This window comes from Cryptomeria japonica, chromosome 4, assembly GCF_030272615.1.
Source record: "Cryptomeria japonica chromosome 4, Sugi_1.0, whole genome shotgun sequence".
NCBI classification, from domain to species: domain Eukaryota; kingdom Viridiplantae; phylum Streptophyta; class Pinopsida; order Cupressales; family Cupressaceae; genus Cryptomeria; species Cryptomeria japonica.
Window position 1 is genome coordinate 295,465,531 of NC_081408.1, and position 24,615 is coordinate 295,490,145.

General features: G+C 34.8%; 1 non-coding gene across 1 annotated transcript; it reads right to left on the reverse strand.

The window, feature by feature from the left end:
* Positions 1-23,138: 23,138 nt before the first annotated feature.
* Positions 23,139-23,210, reverse strand: TRNAT-AGU (transfer RNA threonine (anticodon AGU)). Its single transcript has one exon. It is a non-coding gene; the product is annotated as a tRNA-Thr (tRNA).
* Between the last annotated feature and the right edge of the window lie 1,405 nt (positions 23,211-24,615).

Genomic DNA, 24,615 nt, shown 5'->3' on the forward strand with positions numbered 1-24,615 from the left:
TCACATATTCCCAAAGGGGGATTAGTCATAAGAACATACCATTGTAAGAAATGATAATCACATATGAAAAATACAGCCCCTAAAGGAAATAATGGTAAATGAGATAGAAATAAAATAGAAAAGATCGAAATCCTTGCCCCCCAAGTGAGAATAACAAGGAGAAGCATTACACATCTTCTAATGGTGGTTATTTTCAAGCGATATTGGTGCAGGAGCACCTAGGACTTAGGCTTATAGGTTTTTCTCAATTTTGTCTTGTACTAACCTTATCCAAGTTAGGTACTTAATAAGGACTCCAGGAGGGTCCAAGAGTTGGTGTGAGGAGTCAAATGTAGGCCTAGTTGAGTTAGGTTCTTCCTAGGTTTGCATTTTGTGCATAGGTAGTGGTTTGAGTAGGAAATTGACCTTCTTGATGGTCAAAAGTGGAAAAAATTGGTATAGGAATTAGGGAGGGTTAAAATACTCTTAGGAATGCTTTAAAAGTCATGAGTAATGACTTAGAATAGGTTTCATGGATTAGAAAAGCAAAAAGTGAAAAAAGTGCAAAGTTGCAAAAGTTGTCATGACAACTTTTGAAAGTTGTCATGATAATTTTTGTCCTAAATTGCTTAGCGATGGAGTTAGGGATAGCCCAAAACCATAGAATGCCTCCACACATTGGGAAGACTATAAAAACCTTCTCTTTCATGGTTACCAAGGTTGGAGTTTTGTTTTTGTAAGATCAACAATCTGAAACTACTCATTTTCGGACTGTTTGATACTATTTTGGCTTACTTTGCTCATATTGTAAATACAAATGGACTGAATCCATTGATCCAGTAATGGATTGAGGTTTTTTGGAGTGTTTTTGTGTCATCTAATTCATTTCAAGCTTTGTAGTTAGGTTGTGTTAGTGTTTTCATTGCTTAGTTTGTAAACAACCAGTTTTGGCTTGTACATAGCAATTTTGTGTAAAATGGTTGCCCCATGAATTCCCTCCGTGATACCATCATGCCATGTTGGGAAATGGAAGGAAACCACTTGTATAGTGTATAGATGCAGGGACAAGTTTTGGAGATGAAGATTAACATGACTGTCACCTTGTTCTAGGCGAGTCCACGAGCAACCCGACTAGAGGAGACAGGGTGAATTTGGTGTGTAAAGTGTAGGGGTGAATGCAAAACCACAATATAACCTTTTGGAGGGGTCCATGAAGTTCATACAGAGTTTCCTATTCAAGGGGAAGCCTTGAAAAAACCATTTGGTGCTCATTTTCCAAACTTGACCAGTCACTGCTGGTTAGGAGGCCTAGAAACCCTTCAAAACCCTCATTTTTGGGTTAGGGCATTGTACGGTGAGTTGGGAAACCAAAAACACCATAATAAATTGGGGTTAGCTGAGTGTTTTAAGAAAAACCAATCTTGTTGTAGGGTCTTTTGGACCGTTTTCCCCTAACCCTAGAAAACCGGATTTTGGAGGCCTAATAGGGGCTCAATCCTTGTAGCCCTTTTCTAGGCAAAATAGTGAAATCACTAAGAAAGCTAATGGATGAAAACCTCAAATGGACCCAAAAGGTATTCAAATCATGTTAGAAAATACCTCCACACCTCTACATCAACTCACAATAGTAGGAGGTCAAATTGACAAGTTGAAGTCAAGACAACCATAATGAGCACATGGGAAACACTGTGAATTGTTAGGGTTCCTAATTAAATACTTGAAGCAAACACCTTGAGATTAACAAGAAGCAAGCCCTAGAAGAGATTGAGAAGGACTTGGATGTCTTAGAGCATAGTTAGACCTGGAGAGTTGGTGGAATTGAGCAACACCAACTAGATGAAGTGTGAGCAAGCTAGGTGAACCCCATCAGATATGCCTTCCTAATGGAACAAATCCTCTCAAGAAAGGGACATGTACTTCACAAGAAATAATTCCATGCTAGGGGGGATATCATACTTTTGAATAAATGAAACCATAGAAGAGGTAAGTTTTCCAAGAGAATGAAGGCAAGAGAAGAAGTGGATTACTAATTAAAGATTCTCTTCTCCTAGCAAAGAGGAAAACCAAAGAACAATTATATACTCATATAAGAATAACTCTATGCAAGAAAGGAGATATAATAATGAATAATGCATGAAGATAGAGATAAATCCATAGAAAGAAGAAGGAAAGTGAACTTTATGTTGCTACCTCAAGGTATTTAAAATTGAAATAACACCACCACAAATGATAAAGATCCCCCAATTAAGTTGGCTACTCATGTCATAGGGTGAAGAGAAACATGAAGATAAAAGAAGTGCTAAGGCACTATGTTTTCACCAAGAAATACAACTATATCTATTGTAAGACAAATTCGCGTAAGATCATATTGCTTTTGAACAAATTTCTTAAATGCATGACATTTTTCAAGAGACTGCATTCTCTCTAGCTAGCTTGTCACATTCATCTGTCATGTCTTGTAGGGATTGATTATCAATGCTCTTTTCTTCTTTCTCCTTCAGTTTGTTCATCAACTCCTTTCTCTTTTCTCTAGATGTCCTCACTTGATCTTTCAATGTCTCAATGAAGTCTTTAGTTGCATTCAGGTTTCTTTTTCAGGGAACTTACTTCTTTTCTTGTTGCATCAAGATCTTCAAGTGCCACACTAAGTTGTCTCTACGAACCAGAGTCCATTGATTCAATATTCTAGATATTCCTCAAGTTCTTAGACTTCTTTCGAGGAACTAGGCTCTAATACCAATTGTTTGAATCAATGAACACTGAGAGGGGGCGTGAATCAGTGTTTTACAATTTGCAGACTTATTAAGTTAATCCTTAAATCATCAAACGCATATGAATGAAAACAAAATGTAGAAACATAAAGTAAACAAACACACAACCATAACACCAATATTTTTATGTGGAAAGCCAAAAAGGGAAAAACCGCGGTAGGATTTGAACCCACAATATTATTACATTATGACCAAAAGTATTATTATATTACAAAAGGGGAATGTACTTGCATTTAGGCACAATGCTTAGAGCCCATTGCTCAATTATAAAGGGGCTACAACCTAGAGGAAGGATCACTACCTTATAGGCTATTAAAAATGATTATAATGATGAGTGAACCAAAGTATAGCATCTAATATGCCAAAAAGCATTTTCGATTAGGCTCAAATCAACCTCTTCAACTATTCTATCTCTTTGCTTTATTTTCCTACATTGTCATACACTGTAGCACCAAAATATTCAATTGCATTCACCAACCTTGAAAATTTTCTCATACATTCTTCCCTTTCTCTTAGCATGCATCAAAATGATCAACCAAATTGATCTTATATATTTACACCAACAAAAAGAATCATTAACCATGTTGGCTTCTAAAAACCACATAACATGTAACATGAAACGTGTATCACCAAGTTGGCTTAATCCATCCACAAATCCAAAAATAGACCAAAAATAGATGATAATAAGATTCCCATAAGTCGACCCAATCACCTTTAACATGAAACCAATCACCGAAATCAACCCTAAGATTTTGCAACATATGGTACACCAAAATAGCTCTACTCTAACTAAATTATCGGATACTAGACTTCTAAATTTACACACAAATCAACACTGGATATCAGGATCATGAAATAATTTTCCTTGATCCTAGAATCAACTACCTTAATCATTGTAAGCAAAATTGTCCAATCAAAATCAAGATATGCACATTCCACTAGTTACTATGTTCCACCTTCCAGACTTATGCCTTATGAAAAAAATAACGTGATAAACCAAGTCTATGTACACTAGACGTGATTTCTGAACTAAGTTACCATAAATGACAACCTCGAAGAATCTCTCATGCATCAATCTTTACCAGAACAATATCTCTTGCCAATAAGTTATCCAACTCAACCCACTCCCAAACAAACATTGGTGGATGGAATAAGATTAGGACACATCACCCACTCAATCTAGCAACGTTCAAATTTAATCATCAACAAAAATGACCATTAAAAAATGTCCAAAAATGAATAAAAAACCAACACTTAAGGTTCCACAACATGCCTAACCCTTAGGGTGTTAGACATAATTGAAAGATAACTGGGAGGGGGGGAGGGGGGATGAATCAGTTGTCATAGATTACAAGAATATTTAGTAATTAAAACTTTAATACCGGAACCCAAAACATTAATACTGGAATGCTTAAACCAAATACCGAAATAGAAGTTAAACCAATTAAGCATAAATAATAATTAGAGAATAAACACCATCCACATGACACTAAGATTTATACATGGAAAACCCAGTAAAGGGAAAAACCATGGTTGGAATGCCCACAGTCAGATAATATTTCTGCAGTAAGTATGTGAATTACAATTGAGGGGCCTACACTTATAGGAAGGCCAACAACCTAGAGCGCACTGCTCATCATAAAAGGATTCTCATCGAGTACATAGAAATCCTCTGCTTGAATGATATTACATTATTCACACATTACATATCCATATCCCATACCATGATGATCTAAAATGAGATCTTACATCATATATATACAAACCCTCGACCATAAATAATCATGTCGGCTACTAGATAATAAACCAATTACATAATTACAAAACATGTCGACCTTAGACCAAACAAGTACTATCCAACCCATAAGACATCCCAAAAACACATCGAAAGGTCCAATCCACACGTTAAATTAAGCCAACCCGTAACCTAGATACTGTTAGGTCCCATAGACAACTGAGGGGGGGGGGTGTGAATCAGTTGTCTAATACTTTTAAACCAAAAATCACTTACACAAATTACTGCTTAGTACTGGTGAAATAGTTTGTGATACTGGTTAACTGATAAATGCAATACTGGTAAAGATTAATGCATAAAACAAAAAGACAAGATCATCCACAATACACAACACCAATATTTGGATGTGGAAACCTTGTAAGGAGAAAAACCACGGTGGGAAAACTTACCCACAATCAGATGATACTTCTGCAGATAGTAAGTGTACATAAATGGGGTCTGCACATGCAGAAAGGCCAAGTGCCTAGAGCTCACTGCTCAAACACAAATGGGAGTCACACTGACTACAGTTGGATGGTTAAATCCAATAAGAATGTACTGCACAAAATAGCATCTTCATATGTTGGATTCAGTACCGGTGTAATGCTGATATGCTTTCACAAAACCCTAGCTTTACCTTCATATGATGTCTTCATGTATAGCTCTGCTTAATCTCGCACATACTTTCACACACAACCTTCTTCGCATTCCACACTTGATCTTACAATTAAGATCTTACATTTATACCATAACCTAAGACCAATTTTAGTAGGTCGGCTCTACAAGATATTACAATAAAAACATTTTACAAATAATATAATAACCGATGCAATAACCGATTAAACATGTCGGCTTAAAGCATTTACAACAATAATTAATCATCTCCATAGTGTGCCATGCTATTCTGGAAAAGATAAACTTGCCGGTGTAACCCTAGGTAACCCTGGACCTATTTGCCGATAAAAGCAAATATGCAAATATGAATATACCAATGATTAATTCTTCAAAACAAAGTGTCCATATGATGTCTTCAATATTACCAGGTGTCTTCCATATAATTCCAAGTGTCGGTGATCATTATATCCTGTCGGTGAACCATATACCTATAATTGTGCAATAGTTACTTGCTTGCCAATGAATGCTACTGGATCTCCAAAGTGCTAGTGTTTTAGTAGGTGTTGACATCAATGAAAAAACCATACCAAAATACCAACAATCTCCCCCTTTGGCATTGATGGCAACACAAGATGGAAAAACCATCAAAGTGCCAAAACAGAATTGCCAAGTATCAAAGATCAACAATCTCCTAAATAACAATCTCTCCCCTTGGGAGCAACATGTGATTTCAAAAGTTTCTCCATACCAATCTTTCCTCAAAAGATAATAAAGATAATGCGTTTTTCCATAGATATCTCTCCCCCTTTGACATCAAATGCCAAAGTTACAACATACCAATTGTTACATACAAAATACCAACCAGTTTTATTATACCAACTACTCCCCCTGAGAAGTAGCTTCCTCATCAAAGACTGAAGTAAAAGATTTCTCTATAAATTCTGTTGGTTGATGATAATCATCAATTATCTAAGTCTCTACCGGTGGTGGTATGACTCCAAGCTGATCTTTGAGATATTCAAAAGTCTCCTTAGGCAAAGGTTTTGTGAAAATATCTGCAAGTTGTTCTTTAGTATTCACATAAACCAGTTTTATCTCTTTTTCTTCAACTTTTTCCCTTAGAAAATTCAGTTTGATAGAAACATGTTTTGTTTTAGAATGTAATACCGGATTCTTAGATATATCAATTGCTGCAGTGTTGTCACAATAGATAGTTATAGGTTCTTTGCATTTTACCTTGAAATCTCTCAACATTTGTTTAAGCCAAAGTAACTATGTACAGTTAGTTGCTGCTGCAACATATTCTGATTCTGCTGTTGATAAAGATGTACAACTCTATTTCTTACTCAATCAAGAAACTAATCTCTTTCCAAGAAAGAATGCTCTGCCGGTGGTGCTTTTTCTATCATCCACATCTCCTGCCCAATTTGCATCTGTGTATGCACATAGATCAAAATTTTCATCTCTAGGATACCATAATCCAAGATTTGGGGTGCCTTGTAAGTACCGGAAAATCCTTTTTACTGTTGATTCATGATTTTCTCTAGGATTACTCTGAAATATTGAAACAATACATACTGCATTCATAATATCAGGTCTAGTTTGTGTCAAATACAGTAAACCTCCTATCATAGATTTGTACCTAGTTGGATTCACAGGTGTAGATTCATCCCTTTGTGATAATTTGTCATTTGTTGTCATAGGTGTGCTTACTGGTTTAGAGTTATCCATTCCTAATTTCTTAAGCAACTCTTTTAAGTATTTTGATTGACTCAAAAATATACCTTTTTCAGTCTGTGAAATCTGCAATCCTAAAAAGAATCTTACTTCACCAATCATAGACATTTCAAATTCTTTCTGCATTTTGATAGAAAAGTCTTTACACAATCCATCTTCTCCTCTAAATACTATATCATCAAAAAAAACTTCAATAGCCAAGATGTCATCATTAGTCACTTTATAGTATAAGTTACTATCAGCATTACCTTTAGAAAAACCAATCTTCAAAAGATACTTATCCAATCTTGCATACCAAGCTCTTGGAGCTTGCTTCAATCCATATAAAGCTTTCCTTAACCTGCAAATCATATCTTTGTCATCTATCAAAGAAAATCCACCAAGTTGTTCAATGTAAACTTCCTCCTCAAGATCTCCATTCAGAAATGCACATTTAATATCCTTCTGATATACTTTTTAGTTCTTATGTGTTGCAAATGCCAAGAATAATCTGACTGCCTCAATTCTGGCTACTGGTGCAAAGGTTTCATTGTAATCAACTCCTTCTTTCTAAGAATATCCCTTACACACTAGTCTTGCTTTATTTCTGACAACCTTACCATCTTAATTAAGTTTATTTCTAAATACCCATTTGGTTCCAATTACATTTTTATCTTTAGGCCAGAGAACTAATGTCCAAGTATTATTTTTCTCAATTTGTTCTAATTCTTCTTCCATAGCATTAATCCAAAATTTATCTTCACATGCCTCATTAACAGATGATGGTTCAATTTGAGAAATAAGACATGCCTCTTCATTTGCCAATCTTCCTCTTGTCATAACTCCTCTATATTTGTTTCCAATTATCTGATCTTCAGAATGATTCAATCTTACATACCGGGGTGTCTTTGTTTGCTGTTGATCCGGAGTTACTATGGAATCTTCAGATGATACTGGTGTAACTGGATCTTCATTCTGTGTTGGTGGATTCAGTGTAGATTCATTTAACAAAATTTCTGTTACCAGTTCAAAGTCCATAAACCTTGAAGTTCCTCTGAATTGTTCATCAATTTTTGCAATTGTACTCTCAACAATTTTCTAAAATCTTTTGTTAAAACATCTATATGCTTTACTCTTAGATGAATAACCTAAAAATATTCCTTCATCGAATTTTCCAATATACTCATCTCTTCTAATGTAACATTTACTTCCAAGTATTCTGAAATATTTAAGAGTAGGAGTAATACCAAACCATAGTTCATGAGGGGTCTTACCAGTTTCACCTTTGATGTGAACTTTGTTAAATGTATGGACTGCTATGCTTACTGCTTCTCTCCAATACACATGTGGTAAATTTGCTTCTGATAACATAGTTCTTGCTACATCCAAGATAGTTCTATTTTTCCTTTCAACAACTCCATTTTGCTGAGGTGTCTGAGGTGCTGATAGTTGTCTTCTGATTCCATTCACTTCATAGAATGTATTAAAGTCTTTAGATGTGAATTCTCCTCCTTGATCTGATCTTAAACATTTGATTTTCTTACCGGTTTCATTTTCAACCATTACTTTGAATAGTTTGAATTTTCCAAGTGCTTCTGATTTTTCTCTAAGAAAAGTAACCCAACACATTCTAGAATAATCATCAATAATTAGCATGAAATACCTATCACCTTGTAAGCTTTTAGTTCTAGCTGGACCACATAAATCTGATAGTTTTGATACTAAATGTAAGTACAGATCCAATAGCCAAAAAGATGAGAGGGGGGGGTGAATCATACAAACTTAATCTTCCATAAAAACATCAGATTCAACCTCGGTAACATATACTTCAGTAATATAACCAAAACTGTTAAACATGTAAACTCAAAAGCATATAAACATCTTAAACCTCATAACACTAGATTTAACGTGGAAACCCAAATAGGGAAAAACCACTGTGGGAATTCAAACCCACTAAGAAATATACTCTTCTAGATTATACTTGATTAAAAGAAAATCCTGTTAAAGATTACAAACACATTGCTAGATGTGACCCGGTTAAGGGATTTCCCTCAGATCTGTTAGGATCTTCACCTTGTTAGAAGTGACCTTGTTAAAGGATTTCAAACACTCAATCAGAATGTCACCTTGCTAGAGGGTTTTACAAATAAGAATGTTAAGTCCACTCGGTTAAGAGATTTTCTATCACTTTCACAAAATAATAGTAATAAAAATCTATCTGCAACTTCATATCTAAAATGCTAAAGCAGATTCTTATTTGTTCAATACAATCTAGACATAGAAATAATCTTGTCCATCTGCTGGGCTTCTATACTCTATTATTCAAATAGGTCTTCAAGCTTCTGTGCTCGGTAATCACTATGTAGCATCCCTATGCATACACTTGGCCGCATACATTGTTTATCAACAATTCCCTATTTATAAACAATTAGCTAACTGCTTAATCTCCTTGATCACATTTCTCATGATCAATCATAGCCATCAGATCTTCAATCTTGTCTAGGTTCAATGCATCTTTCGATCTGAAAATGTTTTACCCTACCTAGGAACTTGCATATATTTCTTGGAACTTGTGCTAGGGTATTGCGGTTCAATCTGAACTGTAGATCTTTATGCCGACTTTCCTTTGCCATAGATTCATTAACAAACTATATTTACGACATACCAATCATTTAATCAGTTCTAGCTTATCAGCTTCCTTCATTAAATAACGCATGTAAACATTTAATGCATTCTGTTATAGCTCGGTTACAACTCGGTAAATACTAAACTTTACTCGATAGACATTCTGCCTTCATTAACCGATAGCGATAACCTTAGGGTTTACCGACTAGGTTCCTTGCTTGATAACATAGTATAGTATTAACCTTACAATTTACAACATATGTATGATGTCAAAACAATCTAAACATCATGATCTCATCATTGTCTAACTCGGTAATAGTTGCCCATTGAATACCTTATTCATCCTCTTATTCATCATAATCTTTCCTGTGTCTTTTACCGACATCTTTATATTCTTCAAATCATACTGAATTAGAAAATCAATTTCTTGACATCAATGACAAAATAATAATATCAAGACAGTGAACATCCTTAATCAGTTATATCCATAATCATTAACAACCTTCTCAATATCCTTATTGAAATGTCAACAATCTTTCATTGTCTATTATAATGCTATATTGCCAACAATCTCCCCCTTTGGCATTGATGGCAAAACCAATTGATTTGACCTTAAAAGATTCAGATTGATGTGATTCTGAAATGCTGAAATGCTCTCCCCCATACATTAGACTTCTCCTCTTTTCTTATTCTTCTTTCCAAACTTCAGTCTTCTCCCCTTATATAAGTCTTCTCCCCCTTTGACAACAATGCCAAAAAGTAAAGAACTAAAACATAATTTCTTCCTGTATGAAGTGAATTCCTACTGAAATGTGTCAATTTAGTCTCGGTCAGAGCATTTTGTCTTCAATTCTTGTATAATTTCCTGTACACCTTTAGAAAAGATCCTAAAGTGTGTAAATCAACATCAACTCCCAAAAGATATTCGATAGAGTCATCAGATTGATGCTTTCACCAAACTCGGTCAGTGAGTAGAAGATAGGGGTAGGATGCCTAACTTACTTCTGAGATATTCAAAAGTGTCCCTTGGTAGTGGCTTGGTGAAGATATCTGCTATTTGTTCCTTTGTGCTAACATACTCCAGCACCACTTTCTTCTCTTGAGCTTCTTCTCTAAGATAATTATATTTGATAGAGATGTGCTTTGTCTTAGAGTGCATAACAGGATTCTTTGAAATATTAATGGCACTAGTATTGTCATAGAATATAGTTACTGGCTCGATAACTTTCTCATTTATACCTTCCAACAGTTGTTTGATCCATGCAATGTTGGTAGAATTCAATGTTGCAACAACATATTCAGCTTCTGCTATTGACTGTGAAACACATCCTTGTTTCTTGCTAAGCCAACTCACTAGTCTTTCTCCTAAAAAGAAAGCTCCTCCACTTGTGCTTTTTCTATCATCAATGTTGCCTGCCCAATCAGCATCAGTATAAACTTTTAAATCAAAATCATTTCCTTTCTGATATACTAAGCCATAATCCTCTGTGCCTTTCAAGTATCTAAAAATTATTTTGATTGTTGTCATGTGTGTTTCCTTAGGATCTGCAAAGAATCTTGCAACTATACCTACTACATGTGCTATGTCTGGTCTGCTGTGAACAACATATTGTAGTTTTCCAATCATGGATCGGTAAAGTGTCTCATCAACAGATGCAGATTCAGCATTCTTTGATAATTTACAGTTGGTAGTCATAGGAGTACTTACTGGTTTTGAATCCTCCATTCCAAATTTCTTCAAGATTTCCTTTATGTACTTGGATTGAGTAATGAAAATCTCATTTTTCATTTGCAGTATCTGTAAACCTATAAAATACTTTATCTCACTGATTAATGACATCTCAAATTCTTTGCTCATTTCATTTCCAAAGTTTTTGCATAAAGAGTCATTTCCACAAAATATAATATCATCAACAAATATGGCTGAGATCAGTATTCCATTTTCATCATTCTTCATGTACATATTGTTGTTCTCACTTGTCCTTATAAAACCAATCAATAAGAGTGCAATCTTTCATACCATGCTCTAGGTGCTTGTTTCAAACCATATAAAGCTTTGTTCAATTTATATACCTGATCTTTATTATTGTCTTCAACAAATCCTTCAGGTTGTTCAATAAGAACTTCTTCTTCTAATATTCCATTCAGAAATGTAGATTTGACATCCATTTGATATACCTTGAAGTTTTTGAAAGCAACATATGCCAACAATGTTCTTACTCCTTCAAGTCTAGCAATAGGTGCAAAAGTTTCACCATAATCAATTCCTTCTTCTTGAGCATAACCTTTGCAAACTAGTCTTGCTTTGTTTCGAATGACCTCTCCTTTTTCATTTAGCTTGTTTCTGAAAATCCACTTTGTATTGATTACATTTTTTTCCTTCGGTCTTGGGATTAGTGTCCATGTGTCATTCTTCTTAATTTGATCAATCTCTTATGTCATAGCATTTATCCAATCTTCATTGTTAAATGCCTCTTTCACTATTCTTGGTTCAAATTTAGATATCAGACATGTTTTCTGTCTCAGTTTGTTCCTTGTCATCACTGGATCATTCTTATCTCTTATAATCTAACTTGGTGCATGCTGTCTTCTGACATACTTGGCTAATACAGGCTCAGTAGGCTTTGTATGATCTTCTTCATCACTTGGTAATTGGATATTTTCTTCATTTTCTTCAATAGTTTTCTCGGTAAGACTTGTCAGTTGAACATAGACAAATTCATCATAGTCCTCTGGTTCCTTGGAATTTCCTTCATCATTTCTTTCTACAAATTCATCAATTTTCACATTTGCACTTTCTACTATTTTGTTAGATGATTTGATCAGACATTTAAATGCTTTGCTTCTAGAGGAATAACCTAGAAATGTTCCTTCTTCACTTTTCTGATCAAACTTGCCATTTCTATCATCTTTGTGAACATAGCATCTACTTCCAAAGATTTTAAAATAAATTACATTAGGTTTCTTATCATACTAGATTTCATAAGGTGTCTTCAAAGTACCTTTCTTCAATTGTACTTGGTTCAGGGTGTAAACTGTTGTGCTTATTGCTTCTCTCCAAAATGTTTGTGGTAATTTCTTTTCAATCATCAGTGTTCTAGCACAATCCACAATAGATCTATTTCTTCTCTCAACTATTCCATTATGTTGTGGAGTTCTTGGTGTAGATACTTATCTTTTAATACCATGTTCATTGCAGAATAAGTTGAATTCATCAGATGTGAACTCTCCTCCTCTATTTGATCTAAGACATTTCAGTTGTCTTCCTATTTCATTTTCAACTCTTCCCTTGTACCATTTAAACATTTGAAAAGCTTCTGATTTTTCTTTTAAAAACATTACTGACATCATCCTTGAATAGTCATCCACAAATAATATGAAATATTTATCACCATAATAACTTTGAACTTTAATAGGACCACAAAGATCAGTGTGCACTAGATCTAAAGTTCCCTTAGAAGTGTAAGACTTGTAAATCTTGATCTTGTCATCTTACCCATCTGGCATCCTCGGCACATTGCATTCTCAGGTTTTTCAAGACTCGGTAGACCTATTACTCGGTGCTTCTTGCTTATTTTGATTAGATTATCAAAATTTACATGACAAAACCTTTTATGCCATAACCAGGTATCATCTATCTTTGCATACAAACACTTGTTCCAAGTTGAGTCAAGATGAAATGTGTTACCTTTTGTTTGTGTCCCGATAGCAGCTAACTTTCCATTCTTGTCATGAACTTTGACAATTCCTTTCTAAAATTCTATTCGGCAACCTGTGTTGTTTAGCTGTGCTACACTCAACAAATTGTATTTCAAACCTTCAACCCAATAAACATCATTGCATCTTGAATTGTCAAGAAGTGTTATAGATCCTTTACCTTTCACCAGACATGGTGCATCATTACCAAATCTAACATAGCCTCCATCATAATCTTCTAATATAGCAAACTTGTGTTTATCTCTTGTCATATGATGTGAGCATCCACTATCTATGATCCAAGAATCATTAGTGTTTATGTGAGATACCTTTCTTCATCTGATCCATCTTTGATAGCCACATAAACTACTTCCTCTGTATCAGTTTCATCTGATTTATCATCATTGGATTCCTCATCAGCTATTAAGCATGTCTTTCTATCTCTTCTTCTCAAGTCTCGGTGTCCTCTGTAATGATTATCTTTTTGTCTGTCATCTCGGTAATCTCTCTTTTTAGTAGAATCTTTGTCAGGATATTTAGAAGCCATATGTCCTATTTTATCACAATTGAAACATTTCAAAGGTAGTTTTCCTTTGTACTTACCTTTTCCTCTCCGTAACCTTTTAGCTAATAGTGCTTCAAACTCTTCCTTCTTTCTGATTTCCTTATACAGTTTGTGTACTTCTTCCATTTTCTTGCGAAATCTTTCACTTGATCCACTGTGATCTCCTTCAGAGTACTTATACTTTCTTTCATTGAAATCATTAGATTCATCAAGATGAAAAGAACTAAATGCAGATTCAACTTTATTTACCGAAGATCCACTGTTATCAAAGTTACTTAATTCAAATGCATGTAGCTTGCCAATAGTAGCATCTAAAGAAACTGGCATATTAGGTATAGACCTCAATTCATTGATTGCAGAGACTCGGATTGCATAAGCTGGTAGAAGGGTTCTCAACAACTTACTGGTTATATCCTTTTCTTCAATAGTTCCACCTGCTCCTTTGATTTGATTGACAATCTCCTTTAGTCTTGTACTGTACCGAGTTATCTTTTCACCTTCATTCATCCTCATAGATTCAAGTTGTCCTCTTAGACTATCTACTTTTTCTCTTTGAACATGTTCATCTCCTGCATATACTGATATGAGCTTATCCCACATTGCCTTTGCATCATTGTAGCCTTCTATATCATTAAACTCTGAATCAGTCAATGCAGATGTTATTTCAATCATTGCTTGGATATGTTCTTTCTTTTCCTTTATCTCTTCCATAGTCAATGGATAGGTGTTCGGTGTAACAAAATCATTCTCTAGATAGTATACATCATATTCTCCAACTCCTGATAGATGTAGCTTCATCCTTTTCTGCCATGTAGAGAAACTTGATTTGTTCAGCTTCAGTGCATCCCTCTTATACATCTTTGGATCTTTAACTCAAGTGCCTTTAAACTTTTCTTCTAGAGTCCAATGCTCTGATACCAATTGATAGTTATGATACTAAATGTAAGTACAGATCCAATAGCCAACAAGATGAGAGGGGGGGGGGGGGGTGAATCATACAAACTTAATCTTCCATAAAAACATCAGATTCAACCTCGGTAACATATACTTCAATAATATAACCAAAACTGTTAAACATGCAAAATCAAAAGCATATAAACATCTTAAACCTCATAACACCAGATTTAACGTGGAAACCCAAATAGGGAAAAACCACTGTGGGATTTCAGACCCACTAAGAAATATACTCTTCTAGAGTATGCTCGGTTAAAAGAAAATCCTGCTAAAGATTATAAACACATTGCTAGATGTGACCCGGTTAAGGGATTTCCCTCAGATCTGTTAGGATCTTCACCTTGTTAGAAGTGACCTTGTTAAAGGATTTCAAACACTCAATCAGAATGTCACCTTGCTAGAGGGTTTTACAAATAAGACTGTTAAGTCCACTCGATTAAGAGATTTTCTGTCACTTTCACAAAATAACAGTAATAAAAATCTATCTGCAACTTCACATCTAAAATGCTAAAGCAGATTCTTATTTGTTCAATACAATCTAGACATAGAACTAATCTTGTCCATCTGCTGGGCTTCTATACTTTATTATTCAAACAAGTCTTCAAGCTTCTGTGCTTGGTAATCACTATGTAGCATCCCTGTGCATACACTTGCCCACATACATTGTTTATCAACAATTCCCTATTTATAAACAATTAGCTAACCACTTAATCTCCTTGATCACATTTCTCATGATCAATCATAGCCATCAAATCTTCAATCTTGTCCAAGTTCAATGCATCTTTCGATTTGAAAATATTTTACCTCGCCTAGAAACTTGCATATATTTCTTGGAACTTGTGCTATGGTATTGCAGTTCAATCTGAACTGTAGATCTTTATGTTGACTTTCCTTTGCCATAGATTCATTAACAAACTATATTTACGGCATACCAATCATTTAATCAGTTCCAGCTCATCAGCTTCCTTCATTAAATAACACATGTAAACATTTAATGCATTCTGTTACAACTCGGTTACAACTCAGTTACAACTGGGTAAATACTAAACTTTACTCAGTAGACATTCCGCCTTCATTAACCGATAGTGATAACCTTAGGGTTTACTGACTAGGTTCCTTGCTTGATAACATAGTATAGTATTAACCTTACAATTTACAACATATGTATGATGTCAAAACAATCTAAACATCATGATCTCATCATTGTCTGACTCGGTAATAGTTGCCCATTAAATACCTTATTCATCCTCTTATTCATCATAATCTTTCTTGTGTCTTTTACCGACATCTTTATATTCTTCAAATCATACTGAATTAGAAAATCAATTTCTTGACATCAATGACAAAATAATAATATCAAGACAGTAAACATCCTTAATCAGTTATATCCATAATCATCAACAACCTTCTCAATATCCTTATTGAAATGTCAACAATCTTTCATTGTCTGTTATAATGCTATATTGCCAACAAAATCAGTGTGAATCAAATCAAGAGCATTATTGGATTTTTCTGGAATACTTTTGAAACTAGATCTAACTTGTTTTCCAAATTGACATTCCTTACATATTGTATTCTGAGGTTTCACAATTTTAGGTAGATCTCTAACTACATTAGAAGTATTGATCTTTACCATGCAATCAAAGTTTACATGACAGAGTCTCTTATGCCATAACCAACTTTCATCTATATGTGCAATCAAGCATGCCTTTTCACTGTTATTCAAATGAAAGATATTTCCTCTAGTCTGATTACTGGTTTCAAATTCTAAACCAGTTCTATTCATGATTTTGCATTTTCCATTTTTGAATTGTAACTGAAATCCTTTCTTAACTAATTGACCAACACTCAAAAGATTATGCTTTAAACCTTCAACATAGTAGACATTGTTAGTGTTATGTTTACCATCAAGAGATATTGAACCCTTACCTCTGATCTGACAAGCTTTGTCATCTCCAAATCTTACTAAACTGCTATTGTATTCTTGAAAGTTCAAGAATTTTCCTTTGTCACCTGTCATATGATGTGAGCATCCATAATCAATTATCCATTCATCTTTTACCTCAATTTTAGCTGCCAAGGCCTGTTCTACTGGTTGCATTGTAGGTGTCGGTTGATCTTCTGTTATAGCAACAAAAACCCATCCATTGTCTGTCGGATCTTCTTCAGAATCATCAGTCACTCCTTCATCAACTACATAACAGGATTTGTCCTTATTTTTCTTGAATTTGTATCTCTGATATTCAGGGTTAGGCTTGTATGTCCTTCTAGCTACTTCTCTTAGTCTAGCATGTCTATCAGGGCATCTTAAAGCCATGTGACCAATCTTATTGCAATTAAAACATTTAAAATGTGCTTTACCTTCATACTTACTCCCAACTGGACCTTTAGGCATTTTCCTTGCAAATAGTGCTTCAAGTTCTTCAAGTTCTTCATTCTCCTTCCTAGTTTCTTCAAGTTCTCTTGCATAAAAGGCTTTCCAATCTGATTTTTCAAATGATGGAGTGGATGATGTTGATTCTTTAAAGGCCAAATTTGTCTTTATAGTAGCAACAGGACCAAATTCCTCAATTTCAAAAGTTGAAAGTTTTCCAATCAATATATCCCTAGTTACTGATGTATTAGGCATTGTTCTCAACTCATTTATGGCACTAACCTTCATTTTATATGCCAGTGGCAATCCTCTTAAAACTTTTGAAACAATCTCATATTCACTTAAGGTTCCTCCACAACATTTAATACCCAAAACAATTTCATTTACTCTTTCCATAAAAGCAGAAATTCTTTCATCTTCTTCCATTTTCAGACTTTCATACCTGACCCGGAAGCTTTCAAGTTTTGCAATTTTGACTATGGAATCTCCTTCATTCAGTGTTTCCAAATGATCCCAAATAGCTTTACTAGTAGACCTATCTGATAGTCCCATGATTTGCTGATCTGATAATGCGCTTAGAAGTGCTTCTCTTGCCTTGCAATCATTTTCTTCATCTTTAGTTAGATTTGGAGGATTAGGTTGAGTTGTAGTAGGAGCAGTATATCCATTCTTTGTAACCTCCCAGATATCTTTTCCAATACAGTTTAGATGTGTTTCCATTCTGATCTTCCATATCCCATAGTTAGTTCCATCAAGTTTAGGACTTTCCTTCCTGAAATAGTTCCTAGACATTGGATCTCCTCAAGCTGTTAAACTTTTGCAAAAGAGGACTTGGCTCTGATACCAATTGTTAGGTCCTGTAGACAACTGAGAGGGTGGGGGGTGAATCGATCAGTTGTTTAATAATTTTAAACCAGAAATCACTTACACAAATTACTGCTTAGTACTGGTGAAATAGTTTGTAATACCGGTTAACTGATAAATGCAATACCGGTAAAGATTAATGCATAAAACAAAAAGACAAGATCATCCACAACACATAACACCAATATTTGGATGTGGAAACCTTGTAAGGAGAAAAACCACGGTGGGAAAACTTACCCACAATCAGATGATACTACTGCAGATAGTAAGTGTACATAAATGGGGTCTACACATGCAGAAAGGCCAAGTGCCTAGAGCTCACTGCTCAAACACAAATGGGAGTCACACTAACTACAGTTGGATGGTTAAATCCAATAAGAATGTATTGCACAAAATAGCATCTTCATATGCTAGATTCAATACCGGTGTAATGCTGATATGCTTTCACAAAACCCTAGCTTTACCTTCATATGATGTCTTCGTGTATAGCTCTGCTTAATCTCGCACATACCTTCACACACAACCTTCTTCGCATTCCACACTTGATCTTACAATTAAGATCTTGCATTTATACCATAACCTAAGACCAATTTTAGTAGGTCGGCTCTACAAGATATTACAATAAAAACATTTTACAAATAATATAATAACTGATGCAATAACCGATTAAACATGTCGGCTTAAAGCATTTACAACAATAATTAATCATCTCCACTGTGTGCCATGCTGATCTAGAAAAGATAAACCTGTCGGTGTAACCCTAGGTAACCCTGGACCTATTTGCCGGTAAAAGCAAATATGCAAATATGAATATACCAATGATTAATTCTTCAAAACAAAGTGTCCATATGATGTCTTCCATATCATTCCAAGTGTCGGTGATCATTATATCCTGCCCGTGAACCATATACCAGTAACTGTGCAATAGTTACTTGCTTGCTGGTGAATGCTGTTGGATCTCCAAAGTGCTAGTGTTTTAGTAGGTGTTGACATCAATGACAAAACCATACCAAAATACCAATAGATACACTGGGACCCAATATAGGTCCATACACGACAAACCAATAATCTCCATCAACCAAGTCTCAAACATGATTACCATCAACATCCTGAATCCATACCAGATGCTGCACCAACATGACTTATGCATATCATCAAAAAAATCTTCATCAAATCTCTGCCGGTGGAACACTCGTCGAAACCACAAACCAAGCTTCCAAGTAAATAGGATAGCATCCGATCACTAGAACAAAACCAATTCACTAAATATGAACATGAGTAGCATGAATAAGCCAATTCCATAACGAAATCATACCAGAGCATACCGGGTCATGCCAGATCCAAACCAACCAGAAACCACACAGCCTATCGAGACTAGAAGGGTGTCGGTAAAGCATCCAAAATAACTAGTGTTGACATCAATGACAAAACATCAATGCAACACAATCAATTCTTCCAAGTGGCCAACATAGGGTCCATAAAGCCATATAAATAATAGAAAAAATATTCAATTTAGAGTATTTTCAACCCATAAAATTAGGTACCACAAACACAAAGCTAAGAATATTATTACCAACATAAAAAGGGTTCAACATTAAAGAAATAGCAATAATAATTAGCTTGACTTCAAAATGAATAAATAAATAAATGCAACACTTGAACATATTTTAACAAGCCATGTCTCAACTAGCAATTCAAAAAGTTGAGTACTTATAGGGTTTTGGTGAATTTCCCTTGCCTCCCGTTGGCATTATACCCTCCATATTAGCTATCACATTTATATTTCTGATTTAAGAGAATCGTTGATATATCTTGATAATGATTAATCTACCCATGGTTATTCTATAAATTAGTTAGTAGCATTTATCCAACACCATAATCCAAACACATCTTCATAAAGAGTAAGATCACTCAAATTAAATTAACCATTGGTTGCCTTACTATTATCTTTAATCTAATTACTAGAAGAGTAATAATCAATTATGTGTAACTTACCACTTATACATAGTTGAAGTTCATCCTCTAATCTAGTTTGTGTTGGCCCTTCTTGAACTATTTGGAAATTTCATAAAGCTCTTCCTCCTTTCAATTGTCCCCTCATCAAGACCAATGCAATGTCTTAGTAGAATTAATTAATCAATATTAAATCAAGCATCTCTTTGTATTCACTTACTTTACTTTTTTTTTACAGCTTGGTAATTTACTGTTGAATCTCAATCACCAACTATTATATCCAATCATTAAACCAATCTTAAAATCCAAAATCATAAAAAACCTATCAATGTTTAGAAACTCATCCAATAAGTTCAACACTTAACTATTTGCATTTACCACTCCACTAACTCCCAAGCTAATAATTTAATTCAATAATTTATACAATGCACATACCATTTTCTTATAATGATCCTCAAATTTTGATTAAGGAGAAAAAGGAAGAGATAATTAGATACCATATGATTAATTCTCAAAATCCATAGCACGCCACACTTCATAAAAGTTATGTATTTTAATATTAAACATGTTTGACAAGGAGTCATAATTTTACACATAGGGGTAGGCTTGACAACTCTTGACAACACATCAATATATGTACAATATGAAGATGTAGGTCATGACAATCATGAATATGAAACCTTAATATCATCATAAGTACTCATGGGCATAAAACATCATCAACCCTAATAACAGAAATGTCATGAATTATTTATCAACATGAATCATATAAATATGTCCACACACACACTAGACCAAGAAAGCCACTCAACAAAGAAACAATCATGAGTCCATCAGAAACAAAATAGGGATCAAACATAGAAGGGTGCTACAAACAATATAGAGAGGTCCAAGAGAGATGTGCGAGAAAGGGAGAGATTACTAGAGAGAGAAGGATGAAGTGAGGGAGAGGTAGACCCTCAACCCTACATCATCAATCGTAAACTCTACAACCTAGGCCCTAAACCCTAAACCATGAATACTTGAGAGTGAGTGAGTGGGTGTGAGAGAGAGAGAGAGAGAGAGAGAGAGAGAGAGAGAGAGAGAGAGAGAGAGAGAGAGAGAGAGAGAGAGAGAGGTGGGTCGGTTAAGGAGGTGGTGAGGGAGAGGTAGAGAGAGAAGGAGAGACCTAGAAAGAGGATAGAAGGTCTGAGAGTTAGTGGCTTATAGAGGAGAAAGAGAAAAAGAGAGAGAGGAGATAAGGAGGGAGGGAGGAAGGGAGAGACCTAGAGAGTGGAGAGAGAAGTGAGAGATTAGAGTAGGTTAGGTTAGGCTAGGTTATCAAAATAGAAAATTCAAACCATAATTTGACAAGAAGTGATGGGTAGGGTAGGATAATAGGATATCTAAATAAAAATCACGAATCACAATACAAAATATATCACTATAAAATTAATCATATATAGACATACAGACATACACATATATATGTATATATACATATACAATAATATATATATGTGTATATATATGCTATATATATATGCATATATAATTCATACACATTACTATATATCACTGATTGATAAAGATAAAATTAATTTCCTAACCTATACCATATATATCTAATCTCTTTAAATACAAGCATGTAATCTGAAGTTCATTTGTATTGCAAGCTTAAATATAAAGAAGCCAAGGACAAAAGTTCTCGGTTGGCATAGAGCAGTTTTCTCAAATTTGAAGGGTGAATAAAAAAGACATTGTAAAGCAGTAGTTTTCTATATTCCGACTTACCTTTGAACTTTTGAGAGAAGCCAAAAAAGCAGAGAGCAGTTGTCTCAATTTTTTCTTTGGCTTCTCTATATTTAAGCTTATAATACAAATGAACTGAACTGAAAAATTGTCACAAAGAAATAGAAAATTGACAGAAAAGTCATTGATTTACTTCGTTCTGGAGAATCCCACGTCCATAACTTGTATGCTTTGACCTGTGTTTTAACTCAAAGATATTCAGATGAGAAATCTTCACGCCTTTTAACGCCACTCTGTTGTTCTTGGTCTGAAAGAGCTTTTCTTTGCTTCCCTAATCTCAGATGCTGCAACAAAAAAAATAAAAAAAATGAAATAAGCTGCCTCTTGGGAGTGGATATATATAAAATTTCCAAACGATTGTGTGAGGAAGACATGCACGCGTATAGGCTTCACAACGGTGGCGGCACTTTAGTTTTTAGAGCTGCAGTTAAGTCTAAAACAGCAGTGGACATAAGACATGCACGCGTATGCGCTTCACATAGGTGTCGGCACTCATCTAAAGTCCATTCTAGTAAATCTATCAAGATCAATAGGTTCGTCGTCATAGCTAATTTTGTGCACTCACAAATCTTAAACGGTATATTGAATTTTGATTTTTGTTTTAAGTTGTTTTCGTATGCGACTTCACTGTTTATAGATGTTGATCTGGCTTCTGGGTAGTAATGATGCACACTCATTTCAAAGTGTTGCCTCATACCTAACTAAAGATGTTCTAGTAACCGTCAACTCAAAATCACTAGTACTTGTTGACAAATGTCCCAATAGTGGTGCACAAATGGGACAAATGTTCCAATAGTGGTGCACAAATGGACCAATTAATTACAAAAAATGATCGGCTATTGGTACAAAACAAATTTATTAATGTTTTTTTCACTATGACGACTACTGGGAGGTCAACATGACAATAAGGTGACGGTTATTAGAACTATGTTATCTATTGGTGCTCTTCCCCTATATTTTTTAGAGTAAAATTATTTTATAAAAAAATATTTTGTGAAGGAACAAATCTAAGGAAGCTCTATCAAACCTATGCAAAATTTAATATTTGGTTAGTGTTGAGACATGGGCCAGCTAGGACTTGAACCTAGGACCTTCCATATGCTGTTGGAGTGCTCTACCACTGAGCTACTCGCCCCTCTTGGACCAGTCCATCATCGGTCCGGGTGTGGCTTATTTCCAACACCAACACCCCCCCTTAAGCCACACCTCTCGTGTGCTTGGGGCTCCTAGCCTGGACCTGACTCTGATACCATGTTGAGACATGGACCAACTAGGACTCGAACCTAGGACCTTCCATACGCTGCTGGAGTGCTCTACCACTGAGCTACTGGCCCCTCTTGGACCAGTCCATCATCGGTCCGGGTGTGGCTTATTTCCAACACCAACACCCCCCCTTAAGCCACACCTCTCGTGTGCTTGGGGCTCCTAGCCTGGACCTGGCTCTGATACCATGTTGAGACATGGACCAGCTAGGACTTGAACCTAGGACCTTCCATACACTGATGGAGTGCTCTACCACTGAGCTACTGGCCCCTCTTGAACCAGTCCATCATCGGTCCGGGTGTGGCTTATTTCCAACACCAATAGTTAGAATTTATTGATTTTAGATAAGATAATTAAATAGTGAAATATTGTAAGAAATTAAGCATCATATATGCATGTTTATGATATTTGAGGTGGACTTATTATAAGTTTGAAAAATATGAAGATATCTTTTGTTAAATCAAATTTATCTTTAAAACCTAATTAACTAGCTTGCATAATATTTCAAGAGAGATTACCATCCACTTAAGAATGAGAAACAATCCATACAAGCTTTTTCTAACTCATCTCAAGGGTGGTACCAAACCTCTCTCCTATTTCAATTTATATTTGCTAGAAATTAAGTCCCCATATTTATTTTAAATGTTTGATAAATGTTCATTACATACTTTTTTCAATTTTGCATTTTTTTTGGAGTTATTTTTTGAAGGAGAATATAATGGTGAACTATCCATTTTAAGTAAATCTATATCCTTTTAGTATTTAAAAATTTGTTTAAATAATTTCTTTGTTAATATCTTGTTTAATTTGACATCCATCATCATAGAAGTTTGTATGCACATCAAAGTGGAGAAAAAATTGATGATATATCGATTGCCCTTTTCCACATTTCTTTGGCACAATTTTAGGAGATTTTCAGTTGTGTAATAAGAAGTCTACAAGTGGCATATTCTTTTGTAAGTTTATCTCACGACTTTACCCTGTTTTGAATAAAATCTACTATAGGTCATCCATAATTCATTTTAAATTTTGACATCACCCTCCCACTCATCATTGTGAGCTTACCTAGTGCACATTTATGTTGACTTACATGCTATATTTTATTTTAAGATTCACTCAACCATTTAAAAATATGAAATATCATTAGGAGATTTATCAAATGATCACTTTCACTGAGAGGAATATAATATCATTTTATCATAACATATATCTATTGCAAGGTGTGTGCCCTTCGTATCCTTGCATTGTGCAGTGCGACGCTTGGGTTTGTGACATAGCTTAACTGCCTCCTATGGATTATAAAAGTCTAGTCGTTGTATTGGGCATTAATAGGTTGATCATTTGGTGCAATGACAACCGTACTTCTAACAAGTGGTATCAAAGCCTAGGTCATAAACCCCTTGCTTGTGTTGGGGGGATTGTTGCAAGGTGTGTGCCCTTGGTCTCCTTGTGTTGTATAGTATAACACTCAAGTTTGTGACATGGCTTAACCACCTCCCGTGGATTCTATAAGTCTAGTGGTTGTATAATTTAACATTACTTATTGTATTTTAAATAAAATCAATAAAAAATATTAAATATATAATTTAATATTATTTATTACTTATTAGTAGATATCAAATACAAATAATAATCAATTGAAAACAATTAAATTCTAAATATTAACAAATAATAA